At 41.7% G+C, this 25,007-nt stretch overlaps 1 protein-coding gene across 9 annotated transcripts in view; it reads left to right on the forward strand.

Moving 5' to 3' along the window:
• The window catches only part of spsb1 (splA/ryanodine receptor domain and SOCS box containing 1), a 95,205-nt gene that overhangs the window by 45,178 nt on the left and 25,020 nt on the right, over positions 1-25,007 (forward strand). For all 9 annotated transcript variants that reach the window (XM_060852211.1, XM_060852207.1, XM_060852212.1 and 6 more), the window contains one exon: positions 21,083-21,143. The gene's annotated coding sequence lies outside the window, so the exon portion shown is untranslated. The remainder of the gene's footprint in view (positions 1-21,082; positions 21,144-25,007) is intronic.

Below are 25,007 nucleotides of genomic sequence, written 5' to 3' on the forward strand. Positions count from 1 at the left end.
TATATAAAGATTTCTACACCTTTGTTTCTCTGGTGCTGACCCCAGTCTAATAGGTTAAAGTTTTGTTTCTAATGTATGGAAATACTGAATACAGGAAAGTGTCATCTATGTATCAGGGCTTAAACTGTTTTATTTCTAAGCTTGTGCTGTAAAATGTTCTGCTCCAGTCTTCATTGTCACATTTTTGTTATTGATGGTTTCTGATAAATAAACATTTGCAAAATGATCATCTAAACAAATTGAAATGTCTGAAAGTAATGGTATAACATCTTGAAGTTTGATCCTGTTCCAGGAGTGACTTGTTGTCTCTTCTCCCTGCACTGTAATGTCTGTTCTGTTTATGTCAAACCACCATTTTTCTTGTAGCTTTCCCCATCTCTATATTCCTTCTTTTTGTAATCCTGGATTTGGTCGTGAACCAGAAACCAAAATAACCAGATTTGCTCAGTGGCTATTTCTTCATTTGGAGGGCCAACAAAGTTTTTTGATGTTTTTGATTTATTTCGATGTGAATCTGAAGTAAGGTGCATTAACCAGCAATGATGCTACAAATGTACACTTTAAATACTTTGGAACCCCACCTGCATCCACCTTCCCAAATAGGGGAGGTTGTTAACTTTCAGCCCCATTCCCCTTCCACGTTCCTGATGAAGGTCGTGTCTGGTATTTATCTTCTCAAGGGTAACTGGGATTGGCAATAATGCCCTCTTGAACCACTGCAGTCCGTGTTGTAGATAGACCTTTAGGGAGGGACTTTTGGATTTTTGACCCAGTGACATTGAAGGAACGGCGATTATATTTGGTGAGTGGCTCGAGGGAAACTTGCAGCTGATGGTGTATTCACTGCTGTTTTTTCTAGGTGAATGTGGCTGATTTAAGGATCTTTAGGTGAATTTCTGCAGTTCATCTTGTATGCAATACACAGTACTGCTATCTGGTAGTGGTGGTGGAGTGAATGGATGTGTTGCCAGATCAAGCAGAGTGCTTTTGTCAAGGATGGTGTTGAGCTACACCAATGCAAGCAAGTAGGAAGTATTCTGTTGCATATCTGTAGATGTGGGGCAGGCTTTGGGGAGTCGGGAGGCGAGTTACTTTCCACTGCGTTCCTAGGCGCTGACCTCCTCTTATAGACGTTGTCTTTGTCTTTGACCAGAAACTCAACTCGACAAAGACAATGTTAACCCCAAAGATGCTGATTAGTGAGGGATTAAGTGATGGTAATCCCGTTGTCAAGGGATGGTGGTTAGACTCCTTTTATTGGAGATCGTATTACCTAGCATTGGTGTGGAACAAATGTTGCTTATCAGCCCAAGCTTGGATATTGTCCAAATCTTGTTGCGTTTTAAACATGACTGCTTCAGTATGTGAGGAGTCATGAATGGTGCTGAACGTTGTGCAATCTTTGGCAAACATCTCCACTTCTGATAGGTCACTGAATCAGCTGAAGATGGTTGGGACTAGGGCACTAGCCTGAGGAATCCTGCAGAGATATCCTGGAGCTGAGATGACTGAGTTCCAGCAAGCACAGACACTTTCCTATGTGCTATAAAATAGCATGCAAAAGTACTTCTACTAGTCGGGGAATGTGGTATGATGGAATGTAGCCTTAAAAAGTGCAGCTAGGCAACTTGAGGGTTAAACAAGGAAATTTCTGCACACATACTGGTAGAGGTTCATAACTCTTCAAAATAGTAAATTTTTTTGCCTCTTAATTAGAATTGATTTCTCAGACCAATTGACAGGGTCAAGACACCAATCTTGTTGAATGGTCAGCTTGCGTTGGGTGTTGATGCACCGTTTGTAGATTGTCAGATCTGTCAAGGTGACAGGAAATGAAGTCATACAGTCAGTTATAGAACAGTACAGCATGGAAACAACAGACCTGAAGAGGAAAGCATTTTCTCAATTGTGCAGCATCCCAATCCCAGTAAGATGCTTCTTCTCTTCCCCCTCCCTCCCCCCACCCCAATATGTAGACTGGACAGTTCTAGGAAATGATGTAATTGTTTGCACATTGTGTCAACTGAAGATTTCAAACCATGAGGACCTTCCACCACACACTGCTTAATGTTTACAGATGAGCGTTCACATTTGATGTGAGTGAGAGGGGTCCATGTGGCTCTGGTATCTCAGGAAAGATTTGCCACTCCCCAGCCCCTGCTAAGGGTGGGATCCTGCAACAAAAACATCCAATTCCTTTTGTACGGTGAATGTGTTCTAGTATTTCCTGGTAGTGAGGATTTCTGTGCTTTTTTCTCGAAATAGGATTCTTCGTCCAAAAACCATTCACCAGTTGCATTGTTCGCTTTTTTGAACAGACATTTTGAAGAATCCGAACTCCTGCATATCTAAGATTAGCTGTAGATATTTTCTAGTTGACCTATTCAGACTATGCTCTGCCTTTTGTTCTAGTACCCTGTTATACTTATGACTTGTCTGAATAGCACACAACAATACTTTCCATTGAATCCCGGTACATTTGAATAATAATAAATCAAATGATAAGTTGTAACATCCCCCTGGAGCAGGTAGGACCTGAATGCATGCCTCCTGGCTGAGATGGATGTGTTGCCACTACACCACAAATGCTCCCTAAGCTGCTTGTATTCTCCACTTTATTTCCCTGCTCCACGTGGTCACCTGGAGAATGAGGTTAATCGATTACCTCGGCACCTTTCACGGTGAGACAGTTGTAGCAATTACCTGGGTTAACTGTCATTGAGTAGTCTCCATTGTCGAGGAGACTACGTTAGCAGGTAAAAATACAACAGACTGGAGACTGAGCAAAGCCAAGCCTTGACATCTTAAGCCATCTTCTGGTTCAGTTTACTGAAAGTAGAATACATTAGATTAGATTAGATTACTTACAGTGTGGAAACAGGCCCTTCGGCCCAACAAGTCCACACCGACCCGCCGAAGCGCAACCCACCCATACCCCTACATATACCCCTTACCTAACACTACGGGCAATTTAGCATGGCCAATTCACCTGACCCACACATCTTTGTGACTGTGGGAGGAAACCGGAGCACCCGGAGGAAACCCACGCAGACACGGGGAGAACGTGCAAACTCCACACAGTCAGTCGCCTGAGGCGGGAATTGAACCCAGGTCCCTGGCGCTGTGGGGCAGCAGTGCTAATCACTGTGCCACCGTGCCGCCCAACTAGTTTGGGGTCAAATTGTAGATTTTTCCAATGTTATAGGTATTTTTTTTATTTCACTGCAGCTCAGCAGATTCTCTTCCACAGCAGAATGTTATCACTAGAACAAATGTTCACCGCAATGATCTGTAAGCTGTCTAGAGAAGCAAATATTTCATGCTAGACTTTTAACAGGAGAGGACCCAACTATAGTCGGATTTTCTGCAAAAAGGCCTTTTTTAATAGATATTTTTATTGGAAATTTAACTTTTTTTACAAAAATAAAAGATAACTCTAGTACAAACATTTGATATACAATTAAATCTTAAGTAAATAATAACCAAAATTTAACAAAAGAAAACTACCGAGAGAGAGAAAAAACAAAACTCAACTAACTACTAATCTAACCTACAACTAACCAGAGTGTATAACTAAGTCTCTTGCATTTCTCAAATAAGAGAAAGGGAAAAAAAAATGGATAACACAAATTGGGTAGTGAGATACATGCTCGGAATGTGTTAACGTCAAATGTAACAAAACCTGTATTCGTGCGGGATTTCTCTCCCAAGGGGTCTCGGACCAGCCAGGTTCCCAATCTCAAATAAAAGCCCTTGTTAGGATAGCCGAAATATCTGTATTTAAAGAAGGGCTGTCATATTTTTATGGCCTTTCGATGCACCATATTTGTAAGGAAGTCAAGGTGAATACATTCCATAATTAATCTGTGTGCCAATTTGAAAGTCCAGGGGGCCCTCAGCCACCCAGTTTACCAAAATATTTTTCCTTTTCACAGAAAGAGAGAATAGAAAATAATCTCTTCCTGTGCATATCCAGGGAGGGTAAGTTCGAAAAGCCCAAAAGGAGAGATAGAGTCCACTTTAGGAACGGAAATTAAAGTTTCTGTCAGAGCACTTGTTACTTTAGTCCAATGTCTATGGACCTCTCATAAGATCCGTAGATAATGTACAAGAGTGCCCACCTCTATTTTACATTTGGGACACATTGGGGATGCTCCTGCCTTAAATTTTGCCAAACAATCTGCTGTTATATGGGCCCTATGAAGTATCTTCAGCTGGATAGCCTGAGTTCTGTTACAGATGGTGATTCTTCTGGCGTCTTCCCAAATGTCATTCCACGTTTCTGTAGAGATTTCTAGTCCCAAATCCTGATCCCATGTTTTAAGCAGATTGTCCATATCTCCCGATACTTCATCATGTAATAAATGATAAATAGTACTGATGGAAGATACCCCGCCCCATTAGCTGTAGTACTCTACATTCTCTATCTGATTTATAAAGACTATCTAATAATGTAGTCTTCTTCTGTATGTAATCTCGAATTTGAAAGTATCGAAGGAGGTCTCCATTAGGTAATCTGAATTTCTGATGCAGCTGTTCAAAAGACAACAGGACCCCTTCTTTAAACAGATCCCCTAAACATGACATACCCCTGGATCTCCAGAGTTTGAAAGTGGCATCTGTCAGCCCCAGTTGAAATCCCCATGCTCCACTATCGGAGCATAGGGGGATGTTTTATGTGAGTTGCCCTCATTTTGCCGCATTATATTCCAAGCTTTAATTGGGTTTTTACAGTGATCCGTAATGATTTTCCTCTTGTCTGAAAATGAAAGGTTAATAAGTGGGCATTTTACTTGAAGCCTCGATGTCCAGCAAGATTGATTGGGTCTTGTCTGACTCGCAATAGCTATGTAACTTAATAGGGAACTTCCCAGATTTCAGGAAATGTCAGTTAAGTCCAATCCTCCCCAGCAACCTGTTATCAGGAAAGAAGTTCAAGTGGGTTTTAGGCTGTTTTAGACAGATCAATGACAGCTAATGCTTTTATCTGTTGTATAAATCTTACAGACCTCTCCAAGGAGACCCAGGAAAGCAAGAACTAGAATGGTCAGTTCTCCTATTGATTCAAAGGTCAAGAACTAGAAATTTAACTCTTAGGCACCAAATTGGGTACAGAACCTTGCTGTACTGTAGCTCAAATCCTCCAACCCTAGCAACATCCTTTAAATCTTTTCTGAACCCTTTTCAAGTTTCACAACATCTTTCCGATAGGAAGGAGACCAAAATTTTACGCAATATTCCAACAATGGCCCAACCAATGTCCTGTACAGCCGCAACATAACCTCCCGACTCCTGTACTCAATACTCTGACCAATAAAAGAAAGCATACCAAACGCTGCCTTCACTATCCTATCTACCTGCGACTCCACTTTCATGGAGCTATGAACCTGCACTCCAAGGTCTCTTTGTTCAGCAACACTCCCTAGGACCTTACCATTTAAGTATACAAGTCCTGCTAAGATTTGCTTTCCCAAAATGCAGCAACTTGCATTTATCTGAATTAAACTCCATCTGCTACTTCTCAGCCCATTAGCCCATCTGGTCCAGATCCTGTTGTAATCTGAGGTAACCCTCTTCGTGGTCCACTACACCTCCAATTTTGGTGTCATCTGCAAACTTACTAACTGTACCTCTTATGCTCACATCCAAATCATTGATATAAGTGACAAAAAGTAGCAGACCCAGCACTGATCCTTGTGGCACTCCACTGGTCACAGGCCTCCAGTCTGAAAAACACACCACCACCACTACCCTTTTACTTCTAACTTTTAAGACAGTTCTATATCCAAATGGCTAGTTCTCCCTGTATTCAATGAGATCTAACCTTGCTAATCAGTCTCCCATGGGAAGCCTTGTCATACGCCTGACTGGAGTCCATATAGATCGCATCTACCGCTCTGCCCTCATCAATCTCTTTTTTGTTACTTCAAAAACTCTCAAGTGTGTGAGGCATGGTTTCCCACGCACGGTCATGTTGGCTCTCCCTAATTAGTCCTTGCCTTTCCAAATACATGTACATCCTGTCCCTCAGGGTTCCCTCCAACAACTAGCCACCACCGAGGTCAGGTTCACTGGTCTATAGTTCCCTGGCTTGTCCTTACCACCCTTCTTAAACAGTCAAGTGTGCGTCTCAAATGTTAGAAATTAGAGAAGTGTTTTCTGCTTGACCGGTTATTTTTCACCCTCGTCCTTCCACTGTAGCTTTTGATATGGGGTGGTTAGGTCTTTCCTGGAAATTCAGAAACAGCAACCGCAAACTGTTTCTCTTTCTGTCGCCGTCTTCTCGTCCTTGTCGTGTCCCCTCCCACCCATCGGTCCACTTTAAGTAAAAAAATTTTAATGTTTCATTTGAATTCGAACCTACAGAGATAAGAGGCACAAACTGCCAATCTTCTCTTCGGAAGCTTGCTGAAAGGCTTCTCTCATTTCATCCATTCAACACCAGCTGCAAGTTTAACATGGATTAGTAAGATTTTTTTTTGGAATTACTGAATCACTCAAAATACACCGTTAGCACGATAATAGTTTTGGCAACACAATCAAATGGTTATAGTGGTTAGAGTTGGTTAATCAGCTAGAGCTTTGTTCTAGAATCCCTCCACGGCAGAAAGGGGCCACTCACCCCATTAGACTCTGACATTCCTAAGAATTCTACACCCAGAAATCTTTAAACAGTTATTTAGGATAGAATTAACAGCTAATTTGTAATAAAGACAATTCGAGTCAGTGTATTTGAGGAAAATTGTTCACCTAACTTGCTGGACTTTTTTTTTGAAGAGGGTCCAAAGGTGCTGCGCTGGAAAAGCGCAGCTGGTCAGGCAGCATCCGAGGAGCAGGAGAGTCTATGTTTCGAGCATAAGCTCTTCATCCAGAATGCAGTCACACCTTTTGACTTTGACTTTGATCTCCAGCATCTGAAGCCCTCGCCTTTTCTTCTGAAGAAGTCAGAGTTAATACTGCTGATGTGATGTGGATAGGCTTTATAAAAGGGACTTACTACAATGCCACACAACTGAATGAGAATCCCCTGCTATAAACGAGTGGTAGCACCATGGATACAAACCAGAGTAAAAAGCTATAACAATTATTATACTCTAGAGAAGTGTGACGGAAAGTTTCTTGTAGTAGAATTTCCCCAGGGTTCAGTTTTGTGACTCCTGAAGTCAATATGTCATCTATGATCTAATTTTGATATACTGGGGGCAATTAGCACCTTGGGAAAGATCCAGAACTTTGGGAACACTAAACTGAGGAGCATGGTGCAAAACTGCACCAGGACAATAACAAGTGGTGGCATACATTCATTCATCAGCAGTCCCTCCCAGATGAAGATTATTCTCTCCCACGCTCTGCCCATAGGTAGCTGCATCAGTCCATACAGCTGCCACAGACTCTGTTACACCTGGGACAGAAGGTGAGGGTGGGCTGTTTGGTGTAGCAGCGCACACACTGCACTGTTTTTGGTCTGGCTTCTGCGTTTTCATGAGAGCAAGTCGCTGTACTTCCTGGATGCTGCTCCTCCCCTTTAACTGCACCACGAAACCTTTTTAGAACGAGGAGGGATAGTAGAAAAAGGCCTAACCCTGAAGGAGCAGAGAGACATAGTGCATAAACCAGACTGGACTGCTTTTAAAATTCTTAATACTGTATGTTCCCTTGAGTAATAGAGGTGGCAACATACAGGAGCATAAATGCTGTGCTGAACTTGTATAAGGTACTAGTTAGATCTTTCACTGTTTGAGTAGGACCTTTTCTTCAAACAAAATTCTTATGGAGCTTGACAGTCTCGGTCGAATTGCTCCTTCAGAGAGCCAGGCCAAACCGTAGAGGCTGAATGGCAGCCATCTGCAGCGCTGGCACAGATCTGTGATTCTTGGGACACTTCAGGATATGAGATGTGGGGTCTTGCTGGTTAACGATAACTTTATAAAATGTTTCTCCAAGAGTTTAAATTGTTGCTTCAATTGAATTAAGAATTCTCCTATTTTAGCTTAAAATGTTAGTTTGCACTGAAAAATGTTTGTTTTTAATCTATGTCTGCGTCTCTCCATCCTTCCCCGCTACTCAAAGTTGGTTCCACTTGCGTGTGTGCACACACCTCAATTTGCATGTTAATGATGAAGTGTCCTAATGCCAACTAATCATAGGTGTGATCAAAAAGGAAAATCCTCAGACCATGGAGTATTATGTAAGATGCAAACATTTACAAGTACCTACCTAATTTATATGCACTGCAAGTTGTACAAAAATTTAGCCCAACAGCTGTCAGCTGGTGCCCTATTTGTTCAAATTGGCAACAGACTGCGTAATTAGCACATTAAATATTGCTGCTATTGATGATTGTGCAACACTAACAGATTCTGTGCAACATTTTACATGTCAACTGGCAAAACTTTAATCTAATCTTTAGTAACCGATTGGCATAGATGACTTGTAATCTGACACCCAGAGCATAATCTTAACAATTTTTTGTTTTATAGTTATAAGAGCAGGCAACTATATGAATTGGGCAAGACTATACACTTTTTTTTAAATCTACAATCCTCTGGGAAGTTATTCTGTTTAAATAGAACTGATTTGCAATCTGTATTTGCATTTCCACGGTAGGCCTATGTCTCCCAACCTGTGTGTGCAAGATATAAAAGCCTCACCACTGGGTGCACACAATCACCTTTTTTAAAAAATATTTGTTTTATTTGGCATCTTATTTCAATGAAGTAGATTTACACAGCAGTTGGTTCCTGTGACTTTTCAAATTTTTGTTTGAACTGTATGACAGTCCAACTATATTTTAAGTAATTGTTTTGAAAACTAGTGTGAGATTGCTAATGGGAAAAAAAGTAATTTTTTTTTGGAGCGCTGGTGATATTCAGAGTTCTGAGACTTGTCCAGCGTTCATTGAGAACTGACTGTTGAGTTTAGTGTGTGTGTTGAACTGAGGAGTCCTGATGAGACTGAAAACAAGAAATGCCGGAAATTGCAATGGGTCTGGTAGTGTCCATGGAAACCGAACAAGCTAATGCTGTAAGTCTAGATGAAGAGTCCTCTGGACAAGCAACGTTAGCTTGCCGTCTGTCCATGGATGCTGTCTGACCCACTCCGACCTTCACATTTCTTTGTTTTCCGTACAGACTCCAGCATCTGCAGTAATCTGGTCCTAATAAGATTACTTGGGATATTAACTTTTTGACTTCTCAGTAAGAATATTACAGATGCGTGGAAATATGAAATTTACACCTGGTTAAACATCAACCATTTTGAAACGCAAAGCCTCTTGATCCAATTTGGGTAGCTTGCTGGTTGTATCAGGTCTTTAATGTTGTGTTTGGATTTTGTTTAGCATTGTTAAATGGCCTGAGTTTGTTTCAGCAAAGTCTCTACTGTTTACCTTTTTCTGATAAAAGGGAGTGCAATTTCAAATGGTTACATGGAAACCAATGTTTTGTGTGGCATCTATAACATTCCAGGCTTTCCCCAAACTCTGCAGTATTGAAGTGTACAGTGTCTACAGGTCAAATTCAATGGGGAGGTACTGTAGCAATCCTGAACATCAACTGACTCTCATCCCACAGCAATAGGTGATAAAGATTTGAATCCAATAACAATATGGGATTGAAAAGCTATTAACCTGTAACCACTCGCTGACACTAATGAACCAGCTGAGGTTATTTTTTAATACTTTTTTAAAACAAATGAAATCTTGTCACTCTTACCTGGTCTGACATAAAATGTGACTCCAGACATGCAGCAATGCATTCTAGGCAATTGGGGATGGACAGTAAAACATTTTGTTTTAAATGATACTAATAGGTGGCTTGACCTTTTTTTTTTAAATAGCAAATTTGAGCAATAAGGCGAGCTTTTAAAAACATTTGTGACCCAACGTGTTTGGTAAAGCAGAGGAGACTTGCCCTCGACTACCTTTTTTGCTTTTGAATTTTGCCGATTGCTGCCTGCTCAGGTTCTCTGGCATTAACGGTAAAAAGTTGGATCTGCCAGCCTTCCAGGCCGTTCTGCATCTCTTTTTTTTTAAAAAAAGATCATTTTTTTTTCTGTTTGGTGGTTCTGATTGTTGACTGTCTTTTGTGCAGGCCTGTGAATAGCTGATCAGGTTTTTGGTAGCTATCACCTTTATTGGGCAACTTGTGCACACCAGCCAAGCTGTCAGTAATGCAGCAATGAGACCCACCTTACAAATGGGTTTTATAGCTGTTACCCACACTTTTTAAATACAGAAGTTTTGGCTGTTAGCTCATCCTCCATCTGTGTTGCATTTTAAGCAGTTCTTCAAATCCAAGGCATGCTGTGCCTGGTTTAATTGTGCAACTGAAATGGTATTCCATTTTCCAGTAGCTTTTGGAACGTGTGAATTTGAGACGTATTCCTAGGGGTGCCTGCTTCTACTTTATGGCATATGACTCTGGCATGCATTGACCCACATTGTTGACTAAGGCAAGCCTGATTCCATTATTGCCAAGGGGGTGACTTGGGTTGACACTGCACTGACAAGCGAGTGTTGAAATGAGATGCTGTCCTTTCATTTCTAAAATAAGATTAAGTAAGTTATGTAGCTCCTCGCAACCCTCCCAAGTGGTCAGTGGTGAAGTTAATGTTTTACTCTGTGTACAGTGCAGATCTGTCTACCTGTCATTTTTATTTTGGTTAACCTCCCTGGGCTGCAGACTGCACAAGGTTCAAATGACAACTAAACCCTGCACCTTGTAATATCCAAATTAATTGACACTGCAGCCTTCCTTTGTTCCACTCATTCCTCCATGACCATTTTCTCAGCTGTCCTCCAAACCACTTAGTTACTTCGTCTGATGAAGTAGATCGACTTTCGGACCTTCCTTTTTTTTAAGTTTACTGAATACTTTTAAACTACTTTTGCTCAACTTGCAAGTCAAAATTAAAAAATCTATCTCTCTGCACTCATTGCAATAATCAGTCCAGAGGTCACTTGGGCTAAAGACCACCTGCTATTATGATTAGATTAGATTACTTAGTGTGGAAACAGGCCCTTCGGCCCAACAAGTCCACACCGACCCGCCGAAGCGCAACCCACTCATCCCTACATATACCCCTTACCTAACACTATGGGCAATTTAGCATGGCCAATTCACCTGACCCGCACATCTTTGGACTGTGGGAGGAAACCGGAGCACCCGGAGGAAACCCACGCAGACACGGGGAGAACGTGCAAACTCCACACAGTCACCTGAGGCGGGAATTGAACCCGGGTCCCTGGCTCTGTGAGGCAGCAGTGCTAACCACTGTGCCACCGTGCCGCCCAATAGAATCTTTCCTTCTATTCGGAGTTGATTTCTACAAGTGTGTAGACTTGTTGAGCTGTTTGGATTTTGTGGCAATCGCTGAAGCCCAGCACCTTTTTAAATTGCTTTCACAAATAATCCCAAAGCTAAACATTCCTGATTAACATGAACTGTGAACTAGCTCTTCAATATACTGCTTCCAACTCCCTAATAAAGTCCATAATAGCTCCCTTGTTTTGCAGTCATAAGCTTTGAATGACCTGCCAAATGTGCATTCTTTCATGAAATCAACAGAATTCACATTTTTGTCATTGAATCAACACTAAAAATAAACTTAATGCGATGACTCCCCTGACTTACTTTCACCTTTTCCCCACTGGTAATTTTTCTTAAGTATGGTGCTTTCAAAGTTCTGAATTCATCTAAGCTTCCCATCCCTGTTTATTGCTCCCCAGATTAACTGACCTGTGGGAGTGAGTGGATTCACATTTTCAATAAGCCCAACTTTACCCAATTGATTATCTAAGCGCAGTCATGCTTCATTACTTTGTTTTCCAGGCAAAAATGGAAAACCCCAGTGTTTAAATTAGGAATGTGAAGTGATGCCACTTTGTGGAGTATTGCTGTTTTTAACCACGTGTTTCATAGCAGAGATATCCTAACTGTGCTGCAGACAACCTCTGCTGTGCTTGTGATTCTTGTCCATTTACTGATGTTGAAAGCTTTTGAATGACTGCATGACCATCACCAGAATACAGGTCATTCATCTAACTTTTGGGAGCGCTCTCCTTTCCTTCTATTCTGTCCTTTTTTCCTCCCTTTTTTTTCTTTGTAGAAAGATGTCTAGATGCCTTTTGCTACAAATGAACTTCCCTGCCTTTTTATTTTAAACTAAAGGTAACCAATGAGACTGATCTTGATGCCAGACCTGATCAGCAACAATCAATCTGCCTACTTCAGTTTCTAGACTGGAGCCTGATCTGACAAACCGCTGTTGTTTGTCTGAGATTCTTTGCAAATGCATAAAACAAAGCAGGTTACTCCAAATTGGAGCATCTGTCATCCTTGCATCCACTTGTTGCCCACCAGTGCCGCCAATCCTAACCTGTTCCCAGGTACTAATGACAACTTGTTCTAACTTGTGGTAATTGTCGGATCCTAGCAAAACGTATTTTTAAAAAAATGTTTTAATGTTGGCTGGAATTTGATTCATTCTTGTTCAATTTGCAGCCTACCCTTGACCACCCGTGCTGATGGCTTATCCCAGACCCATTTCTGTGCCCCTACACCCCTTTTTTTTCCCTCTGCTGCAAGGGGATGGATATGGCAACTTTAAAATAAGCTGACACTTCTCTGTATTCATCAGATAGCAACCCCATTCAAGTGAATCAAGAAATGCAATTTGTTAATGTGTTCCTCTTGTGTGTCCCTATTTCTTACCTTGTTCCCTCCATCCTGTTCCTGCCTGTGCGCCTCTGATTGGTATGCAGTTTCCTTGATACCAGTTGGCGTCTGTTTCATTTTGTGGTAGCATTTCATATCTCCTGAAGTTGGCAATTTGTGAGTTCAAGTCTTGCTATGGGACTTGAAAACAGAAATATTGCTGACTTGCTGTATGTAGCCTTCCCACAAGCATGTGGTCAGGGCTGCTCGCCTTTTTCAGTTGAGACCACGTTTTGGGCATCCTCCTCTAGTCGCCCTTTAAGCTAATGGTGAACTATTCTCTTGAACCACATTGCAGTCCATTTTGTGTTGGTGCATCCACAATGCTTTTGTGGAAGGGGTGTGAGGATTTTGACTGACCCGGAAGCAGTGGTGGCTTTTGTTCTGAGCTGGGATGATGAATGGCTTGTAGGTGGTGCTGTTCCCATGTAACTGCTGCCCTTGTCCTTCTAGATGGTGGTTGTAGTTTGTGAAGGTGCTGTCTATGGAGTCTCTGTGAATTTCTGTAATGCGTACCTTTTGTACAATGGTATTGGAAGGAGTGGAGGTAGCATCAGTCATCAGACCAGCCAGTTTCTTCACCCTAGAAGATGCCAAGTTGCTTTTGATTATTGGAGTTGAAATCATCCAGTCACAATTGGATCGCAAGTTACTGCAATCTGAATGTGACTGTATTCCATCCTATTCCTGACTTGTCCCTTTTGATGATGGACTGGTTTTCAGAAATCTAAAAGTGGGTTATTTCAAAGTAATTAACCTCTGATCTGCTGTCGTAGTTTTAATATTTGTATAGCTATTCTAGCTCCGTTTGTTAGTCATTGGTTAGTCCTGGGAATGTTGATGGATGACTGCCCTTTTTTTTAAGGCAGTTTCATCTGATTTGAACTGTACAATGTAAAAGACCCAATGTAAGGGAGGCACTTGTTCTGACTTGCATTTATTGCTTGAACAGAGCACTGCTAAAACTGCCTTTGAAAAGCTTTCCTCTGTGCAAATTGACGACTAGTATCTTTCCCTTTAGTCGTAAGACTGCCACTCAGAAATAATTCTGATTTCAATGGAATCTTAAATCTAAGATGTCATTTGAATAGATGCCTTTTGTTTCTCCACTTCTCTTTTTTTTTCCTCTCCTTTTTCATATAATAAGATCATGCTGCCCTAGTTTAATACTATCGAACACACTTTAGTAAAGAAGTGGAAAATCCCTTGTTAATGTCATAATCTATTTTGCAGGAGTCGCGTCCAACAGCTACACTTTTTTCTAAATGCCAAGATGATTAAAAAGCTGCCTTTTAAACTCTGGCAACATTATTTCTCCTAATTTTTCAAAAACTCTTAGTTGGTTGAATCAGGGTTTTGATTTTAGAAACTGCTGCTTTTTTGGTGACACTCTCCTCCCATGAGTTTTTCACATTCTCTTCCTGTGAAATGGGACTCTATGGTGACATACACTCTCTCAAATCTGAATAAAGATATATTACATAAACCACATTTTTTTGTTTAAGTTTGCAGTAGTTTGCAATCCAATGTTTTGAATTCTCTGCAGTTTAGTGTAACTGAAAATGAATGTTAATTATCTGGATATCAGCTGCAATAAAAATTATCCACACGCATTTTAAGTTTGCTAAAATGAACTTGCGCTGAATGAAGTGCTTTGATTGCTGCTAAACACCTGCCATTTAATCTTTTAGAAAAAAAGGCATAAATCTAAAGAAATGCAATGATAGTTGTGACTCAATTATTGGTGTTTTAAGTACTCTCATTCTTGCAGGTGGGCAAAGTTGCTATATAAATGCAGTTTATTTTTCACACACTAACATCACTGGTGTTGCATCCCTGCCATCAGTGTGAACTTGGTCGTGAGTAGGAAATCCTGCTAGCAGCCCGTATTGTGCATGGAAATGAATTACATTAATCTCAAAGAAATCTTGTTCTGCAAGCGCCTTGGTCGTTTCTCCTTCCAGAGATTTGTTTAATTTGGGGGCCAGGTTTCATCCCAAGTTGGCTGGGCATGCTCATCGGTCTGAGCGATGAAACTCTGTTCTGTACAGATATTTTGAACTGACTTGGTCAGACGTTATGACACCAGCTTTGGTGGAGGTGGAACTTGAACCTGGGTTTTCAGTCTCTTCAGATACAGGGATGTTGACACTGCCTCTCAGGAGCCCATTTCAGTCATTCTCATCCAGCAGGGAAACTGAGCCTTCAGTCCAACCAATCCATGCTGACCATGATCACCTATCCTTTGGCCCATATTTGTTTGGCCCACATCCTTCCAAACCTTTCCTACTCATGTACTTGCCTAAATGTCTTTCAAATGTTGTAATTGTACCTGCATCCACCACTTCCTCTGGAACTTCATTCCACAAATTAACCACTGTTGTTGAAAAACAAAATTGCCCCCATGTCATTTTGAAAAAATTTTTCTCCTCAGCTTTTGAAAATTTGTCTCCTTGTCTTGAAATCCCCCACCTTGGGGGGGGGGGGGGGTAAAGACATTGACCATTTAATGCTATGTATATCCCTCTGATTTTATAAGCCTCTTATGGTCACCCCTTAACCTCCTCTGCTCAGGTGAAAACAGTCCTGCGTATCCACCCTCTCGTTATAACGCCAATCCTTGGGAGCATTTCCCCAAACCGGTTTTTCTTTTTACTGAATTGTTGTGTACACTAAGCCAGACTGAATTCCTACGTGTGAGTTTGTCATTCCTGAACCCTGATTAGCTGTTGCTCTGAAATTTAGTTGTAAAATAACTACTCTTGGTTCAGCAGAAATTGTGATTGGACACTTGTGTATTTGCATCCCAAGACATCTCGTGCATCCTGACTGCTTCAGCAGGATGAGATTATGGCAGAAAGCAAGGTTAATGAAATGTGGATGAAACCTAGCAGGTCTGGAAGTCTCTCTGGAAAGAGAAACAGTTGCTGTTTCAGATCCAGTATGATTCCCCTTCAGAACCGAGACTAGCGACAGTTACTTCATTTCAATAAACATCCTACTTGACTTCTGTTCCCACTGGGATGAGAGCTCCCACTGCAGTCACCATCTCTGCTAGCACGACATGTGGTTCAGCCCAGAGATGGGCAGGTTGTAGTGGGTTGGCCAGGGGAAATGCAGGGTGACGGGGATAGGGTAGGAGTTGGGAGAGATGCTCAGACAAAGGTTTCTGAGCTCTAAATGTTAGTGCTGCTTCACTCTACTGATGCTCCCAGTTCTGCTGAATTTCTCCAGCACGTTTTGTATTTGCTACAGAGTTTCAACATCCGCAGTTCTGTTTTTATTTCCCTGTTGTATTAAGAATTGTTTGTGTTGACATTCTCAGTATAGCTGCGTAATTACTATGGAACCTGTAGCAAGAAGGAAATATGTTCTTCCCTGAAGCTTGCACACTGACTTCGACCTGGGCAAACCATTAAATCTGACTTCTGAATGATCTTGACTTATGTACTGAGTGTGGAATTTTGATTTCCGACTGGAGCCATACTGCACTGAACAGGAGACCCCAAGGCTGCAGACAAGTGTAGAGCTGGTATTGTGTGGAGCTGGAGTATGATATGATGCAATATGTGAATTTCCCCTCGATTTCTAGAATAGAAAAGCAGGATTTTCTTCAAACTACTTCTAAATACAGATGTTCAGAGTTGTATTCCTTTTATAGAAGCATACCCGATGGAAGGACAGCAAGCAATTATGCCAATAAGTTGTATGTTGGTATCTATTGGAAAGGATTGGAGTACATGAATAACGTGGCCTAGCCACAGTATTACAAGACTTTGGTGCAACCATCCTTGGAAAAACTCCCTGCACAGAATCTCCCTAGATTCTGAAGGGGCTTGGCGACAAGTAGATGCTGAGTGACGGATGAGAACAGGGGAGCACAGTCTCTGGATAAGGAGCTGATCATTTGGCATAAAGATGAGGTGAGATGTTTTCACTTCAAGGGATCCCAATACTCTACTCCCAGAAGGATGAGAGTGCTTCATTGTTGAATGTATAGGGTGTACACCCTATACACTACTTACACCCTAAACCTCCACCTGAGCTACAAACCTTGCAAATGTTGAATGTATTCAAGGCTATGGTAGGCAGATGACTGGCCTTCCAGGGAATTTAAGGATCTAGGGGTGGGCAGATTTCATGTAAATTCAACTTTCTAAGGGATGTAACTTAAACTACTACCCATCCCATCCACCACTAGGCAGGATGTGATATTTAAGCCTGTGTACTGTGTAGATGCTGGAGTACTCTGTCCATAGGTTAAATGTGTTTTATGTAGCCTCTCCATTCTCCTTGTCTGTATCTAGTTTTCACAGAAAAAAAATCCATATTGTTTTACCAACCCTTGCTACATGATTGGTACACTAAAATAAACAGCAGGCAGGAAAGTGCAGTTGAATCCCAACATCTGTCGTCATTTGTATGAAATTGGACAGCCTACTTCTGTTCCCGTCTGCTCCATCATTTTAAGATGTCTTCAATGCCTGTGACCTACACATCTCTCACGTTATCCTTCTATACTCTTGGTAAACAAAAAAATGTGCCAAAGTCTACAATAAACCTACTCAGACTGAGCTTTGGACTGGAGGATTCCAAAGATTCACCATGCTCTGAGTAAAATTTATTTTTATCTTGGACGTAAGTAGTGATGTCCTTTTTTATAAATGAAATGCTGTGCCCTGGTTCTAGATGCCCCAACAATGCCACTAGTGTGTGATGTTTTACAGAATTCAATCATCTCCTGCCTTTTAAGCTGTTGCGTGTAGCAGTGCCGTTACATACCAGTTCAACTTGGAGAAATGGTCAAGCACTCGCGCTGGAGAGTGAAATCTGTGCATTTTGATAGTTAGTGACTTTTTTGAGGCAAAATTACAAAACACCTCGACGGTGGCACAGTGGTTAGCACTGCTGCCTCACAGCGCCTGAGACCCGGGTTCAATTCCCGACTCAGGCGACTGACTGTGTGGAGTTTGCACGTTCTCCCCGTGTCTGCGTGGGTTTCCTCCAGGTGCTCCGGTTTCCTCCCACAGTCCAAAGATGTGCGGGTCAGGTGAATTGGCCGTGTTAAATTGCCCGTAGTTAGGTAAGGGGTAAATGTAGGGGTATGGGTGGGTTGTGCTTTGGCGGGTCGGTGTGGACTTGTTGGGCCGAAGGGCCTGTTTCCACACTGTAAGTAATCTAATCTAATCTAACCTTTTTTTTTCCTGTATCTACTCATTCTGGATTCCTTCTGTCCTCCTTCCCTAAATTGTTTCTAAATTCTGGTTATCCGTTTTAGATTGTGATTGTTGTGGTGATTTGTTCACGGTGCCAGAACAGGAGCTATGGGTGACCCTGTCTACACTTGCTATTTGAAAAACAGCACTGTGACTTCTGCCCTTTCCCAATAACCATGCACATCCAATGATTTTTAATTTGTTTGATAATTTGATATTTAAATATGTTCTTTTTACATGGGGAAGAAAGTCAGTGATGATAAGCTATTGTAAATGTTGTGGTTGAAGTGAGTTTGAGTACTTTTTTTTGTAGTTTAATTGAACTTGAGTGTTTTGTTCTGGACACTTTTTTTAACATTTAAATGCTAGATTTATTTAGGACAATCCTGGCTGAGCAGCTGCCTCAACTTTGCTTACCCATTCATCTCTGGCATCTCTCATTACCGTGAAACCCCGTCTTTTAGCTTTGAATATATTTAAGATGGATAATCCTCCATCCTCTAGGGTAGAGAAGATGCACCACCCATTCCAAGTGAAGAAATTTCTCCTGTCCTAAATGCTCAACTCTTTTTTTTTTCTCTCTCAAATCCTAAAACTGACCCCCCTTGTGTCTAATTTGGAGTCCCAAATATTTCGAAGCAATATTTCTCATTATTCCAGGCTCCTGCCCAGGAGTATGAGGAAGATGAATTCAGTCAAGAGAAGCTGATAATTATCTGAAGCAAATTTGCATGGCCTCAGGGAATGTTTGAATGAGTGGGACTTGGTGGATTTCAGCAGCAGCATTACCATGAGCAAAACTGGCCACCTCTTGTGCAGTGATCCTCTCACCTTTTTAAAAAAAAAAGGCTCAAATTGCTTAGGCTGTGTTCATTGGACAGCCCTCTAATCCTAGGGACCAATCCAATGAATCTTTGATTCCTACCAGTCAGCTATGTCCGTCCTTTTGGATATGGAGCACGTAATGCTCACGGTTATTGGTGTAGACTTGGTTATTGGTGTATCTGGTATGGCAGGCAAGGAAAGAGTTACATTTTGAATTTTGTGAAACAAGAGATTCACCTGAGCATGACTCAGATCAGATAAGAACTTGCAGTTAACAATGGGGTGTTGGAGGCAAGGGAGATGGGTTAACAAGGTGGAAAAGCAATCATTTATGTGCAACCATTTAACAATATTAGAAGCATTCAGTATGCAAGGTCAGTTCACGGTCAGTGGGGGGGGTGGGCAGTATTGACCTGTATGAATCCAGTTAACAAGGTTAAAACATTCATTGTATAACAGTAAAGGGTTTGGTCTCTGCCACTGATTTACTTGTTGATTGTAACAGTCACCCCAGTTAATATGTATGTTGTCTTATCTGGACGTTCCTCCCTGTAAAATGACTATAAGGTCCACTTGAGAAACTGTGTTCTCAAAGACTACCAGGAACCCATGTCCCTGTGCAGATGGGCAATCATTCTCTGTCTCTGCCCCCCCCCCCCCCCCCCCCCCCCCCCCGCCCTTATCCCTCCCTGAATACAGGAAGGTAAAACTACTGTGCCTCTTAATGTTTGCTTTGACTGAAGATGAATGGGACAACCAACTCTGTCTCAAGACACTAAGCAGTTTCGTCAATTCTTCCTTTTGTTCTGTTTTCAGTCAGTTTGTTCAGAGAATGTTACGACTTGCCTCTGGGACTGTTTTCCCTGGAGCGTCAGAGGCTGACTGGTGACCTTCTAGAGGTTTATACAATGGTGAGGGGCGTGGATAGAATAAATAGACAAGGTCTTTTCTCCAGGGTGGGGAGTCCAGAACTGGAGGGCATAAGTTTAGGATCAGAGGGGAAAGATTTAAAAGGGATGTGAGGGGCAACTTCAGACTGGTGTCATGTATGGAATGAGCTGTCAGAGGAAGTGGTGGAGGCTGATAAAATTACAACATTTAAAAGGCATCTTGATGGGTATATGAATAGGAAGGGTTTAGAGGGATATGGGCCAAGTGCTGGCAAATGGGACTAGATTAGGTTAGGATATCTGGTCAGCATGGATGAGTTGGACTGAAGGATCTGTTTCTGTGCTGTGCATCTGACTCAGACTTGGACCCTGACCTCCTGGCTCAGAGGTGAGGGCACTGCTGCATCATAAGAGCTGACCTTTTGTTTTTGTTTGCATCCCAGATCCTTTTTAATTGCAAAAGGCCAACGTGGTCTTTACCTTCATACTTGCTTGTGGCAGATGCACGCATAAATTATTACAACGCTTTAGATTAGAAATCAAGTAATTTAATCCACTTGGAATTTTGTAATGGTAGACACTGATTTGTGAGATTGTTCTGGATTTGTTGTATAGTTATGAATGAGAAATGAAGTGTGTATCTATGTGTGATCAATGTATTTGATCTGTTAAAACTTGAATTGCTTGTCTGTACAACATTCCAACAAAGACTACTCCACAATTTGACAGTAAATGCCAGAAGTCGATCTTTTCAGTATCTGTCAAAAATATTACCTCCCCAGGATGTTCACTATTTGGGGGAAAAAAAATGAACAAACCAGCCCCCTAGGCCTGTAACCAATTTAAGTATTTAATTAGTGATTTAAGTTTCTGCTAGTGTTGCATGTTTTCCTTTTTGACTTTTTTTTAGTTTAAGAACCTTCTCAACGCTGCGAGATCAGTCATTTCATGGATGGGTGTGGCTGTGAAGTATTGGTGTTTTAAGTGGAATTTGTATAACCTGGTGTATTTGCACAGTCATGCATTTTTGGTTAAAAATCAAACTGGCAGATGCTCCCCTGCAAGGAATACTTCTCCTGACACAGACAGACAGGAGGAGCCAGTCTCCTTGCTGCCATGTCTGTAATTGTCTCTCTCTGAAGCTAATCATCTTGACATCTTTTGGTCTGAATTGCTATTTTAATTTTGAACCTATTTAACAACATTGGACAACTGCCCAAATCTACCTCCTGAGTGCATCTTCAATGTTTTAATTTTTTTAATTTTGAAAATGGTTGAAACTCTTCTGGATAAGTAACTAATTATGGACTAAATATTTTTGCTGTCTGTCTGTAATAATTTCATGGCATTTTGTCTAATGTTACCTAGATTGTGATCACTAAATGGTTTGTGACCAACAATTTAGTTTTCTCACCTAGTGCGCGCTCTTTTGCAGACTCCTGGAAGAATGTACTCCAACCCTGAAGGTTATCCTGCAAGAATAAAAGCAATGTGAGGTATGTACAGAACTGCGTTTTGAAGAAGTGTGTTTTTGTAGGAGGTCTAAACAACATAGCCCCACTTGGGAATAAATGGAAAATCTTTTTTGGTTCTTGTTATTTGCTACCATGAAGTTTTGGATTGTTGCTTTAATATTCCCTTTTGAGTGAGTTGGTTTTGTCATTAAATGCTATTTTAGGCTTCGAATTGCTACCTGAGAACTTAATGTACCAAAGTAAATGAGCAGATCTGGCCACATCTGTGGAGAGAAGTTTATTTTTCACATTTTTGACCACCGACCTGTTCTCATTTTAAAATGTACAGCCCATTTGTATCCCTGAAAGCAAAAGTAATGTAATTTAAAATTTTCCCAAATCTGACCAAGACTTTAATCAGCAATTGGGTGGAAGCAGAACAGAAACCTGGCATAAATATGATACTACTATCACTTGTTATGTCATTGAACCAAGCCCATGTTATACCAGTTCAGCAGTAGTCCCACTAGAAAATATCTTCCCACTTTCAGCTTTGGAGGTGGTAAGGGGAGCTATTTTCTATTGTGTGTTCAGAGATGTCCTTACAGACCTGGAGCAGATAGGACTTTAACTTGGAAATGTGTCCATAAGACCATAAGACATAGGAGTGGAAGTAAGGCCATTCAGCCCATCGAGTCCACTCCACCATTCAATCATGGCTGATGGGCATTTCAACTCCACTTACAAGCGTTCTCCCCGTAGCCCTAAATTCCTCGAGACAACAAGAATCTATCAATCTCTGCCTTGAAGACATTTAGCGTCCCGGCCTCCACTGCACTCCGTGGCAATGAATTCCACAGGCCCACCACTCTCTGGCTGAAGAAATGTCTCCGCATTTCTGTTCTGAATTGACCCCCTCCAATTCTAAGGCTGTGTCCACGGGTCCTAGTCTCCTCGCCTAATGGAAACAATTTCCTAGCGTCCACCCTTTCCAAGCCATGTATTATCTTGTACGTTTCTATTAAGTTTCCCCTTAATCTTCTAAACTCCAATGAATACAATCCCAGGATCCTCAGCCGTTCCTCATATGTTAGACCTACCATTCCAGGGGTCATCCGTGTGAATCTCCGCTGGACACGTTCCAGTGCCAGTATGTCCTTCCTGAGGTCACATGAAGCTGAAGTCTAACTGCAGAGGGGGAGTTGAGGAAGAGATTGCATCACCTTATTCCTTAATTCAACGATGAATTGTTGACTGTGGCAATAACCTTAGCAGGACTGGAATCTTATAATGGTGTTAAATTAATGTTGTTGAATTCTTTGAGTGTTGTTAATATTGGGTGCTACCAACCTTTTTTTTTCTCTTTTTAGTCCTACCTGAGTGGGAGTGACTCATTCTTGACACTTCCTTTTTCATAAAATTAGACTTAGACTTAGTGTGGAAACAGGCCCTTCGGCCCAACAAGTCCACACCGACCCGCTGAAGCGCAACCCACCCATACCCCTACATTTACCCCTTACCTAACACTACGGGCAATTTAGCTTGGCCAATTCACCTGACCCGCACATCTTTGGACTGTGGGAGGAAACCGGAGCACCCGGAGGAAACCCACGCAGACACGGGGAGAACGTGCAAACTCCACACAGACAGTCGCCTGAGTCGGGAATTGAACTCGGGTCTACAGGCGCTGTGAGGCAGCAGTGCTAACCACTGTGCCACCGTGCCGCCCCCAATGTGTCGCTTTATAGTCATTCCCACTTAGTAAATGCTGTCCTGTGCACTATTTTGTGACCTCTGCTCTTGATGAAAATGTCAGCTAGTTCCCATCACCTTGAAGCCCATCTCCTGCTGCTGCAGCTAGTAACAATTGAATTTGACTTCATACGCTACTGCAGTTTAGCATAAACTTTCATCTATTGCCACTCCTCTTACAGTGGGACACCTAACAACAGCAGCTGGAAACAGTGAGGGAGGGAAATCGAGCAAGGCAGCTTGACTGGTCAAATGGACCCTCCTTGAAGGGTGTCTTTGGCCAAAGGGGAGAAGGATCCATCAAGCAAATTTAATCCCTCCACTAAACATAAACCACAAGCATAATTCAACATAACTACTTTTGGATTTAATCCTTTTCTTCCCGTGCCCCCCTCCCCCTTTGTGTTTGCCATGACCTGATGCCAGGGGAATAAAGCATCTATCCCTCCATGATTTTGGGGTTATCTATATGCTCCAAGCTGATGTTTCCGAATTTGTAGGAACAAGCATGATCATAGTTTTCTTTATCTTTAGCTATCCCTCCACCCAACTGAGGGCTCTGTAATAATAAGTCCAAACCATAATTATTAATATTTTAGCCACTCAAATATAGGTACAAGGTTTAATTTCGCTTAATTCAATGACACCACCCAGACTTTTTTTAATAGTATCTTGAGGCAAGAGTAGAACTGTGTACCACCTCACCCCTTAATGTGTTCCACCTTCCTCTTTCCTTCTCAAAAAACAACAGCAGTAACTCTATTTCTGCATCTGAAGGTAATTGGGAACAAAAGACTGTAATGGTGCTATTAGGCATGTTCTGAGCAGCCTGGGGCAACAGTTCTTTTCTGTTGCCATAGAATCGAAGTTGTTTGGCTTTTTTTGTCGAAAGTGGTCAGTGTACCTTGGGGGGGGGAGGGGTGGGGTGTCTCTTGAAGGAACTGCCTACAAAGTGGTGGAGGCAGATGAGCAAGAATGCCATTGTGTTCAGTTGTTGGATTTCAAAGTAAAATTCATTGACCACCTTTTCAACTTATTAATATAACAACACCTCTAATGTAATAAAACATTGCAATGTACTGGGTAGAAGCATTATGACAGAGTCTTGGATAGATTCACTGCTTTTTGTCAGGAGGCATCAAATCAACAGGCAAAAATAGTCTCTACAGTGTGGAAGCAGGCATTCGGCCCATTGAGACCATACTGACCCTCCCAAAGAGCATCCTACTCCGACCCGCTACTCTACCCTATCTCTGTAACCCTGTATTTTCCATGGTCCATTCACCTAACCTGCACATCCTTGGAGCACTTGGAGGAAACTCCCACAGACACGAGGAGAACCTGCAGACTCCACACAGTTGCCTGAGGTTAGAATCGAACCCACCTCCCTGGTACTTGTGAGGCAGCAGAGCTAGCTACTGCTTTTCCAAAATAGTTGGTTCGAAATTCTTGAATCCATTTTATGCAAATCAAAATGAATTCTTGGTGACTTTGAGAAACTGTTTTCAGTAGGGAGTGGTAACCTGTCTATTCCTTTTGATTGGAATGTGGAGCACTGCGTGAGCATTTTTTTTAGCCTACTGAGAAAATGGGACTAGTCATTTTGGTCTTCTGCTTTTTACTTAGTGTGTGGGAGTAGTGTAATTTATATATCGTATGTCACTGAAGACCTAAAAGTAATTTTGTATTTTTGTCTTTTTTTTTAAACTGAATTGGGTGTATGCTGTGGGACGTTGATCTTTCTATTTTGGGCACCCATTACTGGTATCCAACACCCTCCTTGATCAGCTCTATCTGCTCTACCTCCGTCTCCTTCATCTGGATCGGGCTGAACAGTAGATCATTTTAAGGCACTATCTGTGTGACCATGACAAGAGACCAAGACTGGCTGGCTGGTTATTTAGCACTGGTCTATGGAGTTTCCCCTGCATACAGAACTGTTTTTTCCATTCTATGTAGATTTTTTTTTTAAACAATTACTGTTTAGATATTTAGTTTAGAATCATGTTTATAAATAAATTTTAGATTCTTGGAGTCTGGAAGGCTGTTCCTACTGAAGGTTGGGTGACCTGCAGCTTGAAAAAGCCTTCAAAGTCCAGCAGCATCAGTATCTCCTTGGTATCAGTGTCCACCTCAGTCACCATCTCCTGGTCC

This window comes from Hemiscyllium ocellatum, chromosome 37 (assembly GCF_020745735.1).
Source record: "Hemiscyllium ocellatum isolate sHemOce1 chromosome 37, sHemOce1.pat.X.cur, whole genome shotgun sequence".
NCBI lineage: Eukaryota > Metazoa > Chordata > Chondrichthyes > Orectolobiformes > Hemiscylliidae > Hemiscyllium > Hemiscyllium ocellatum.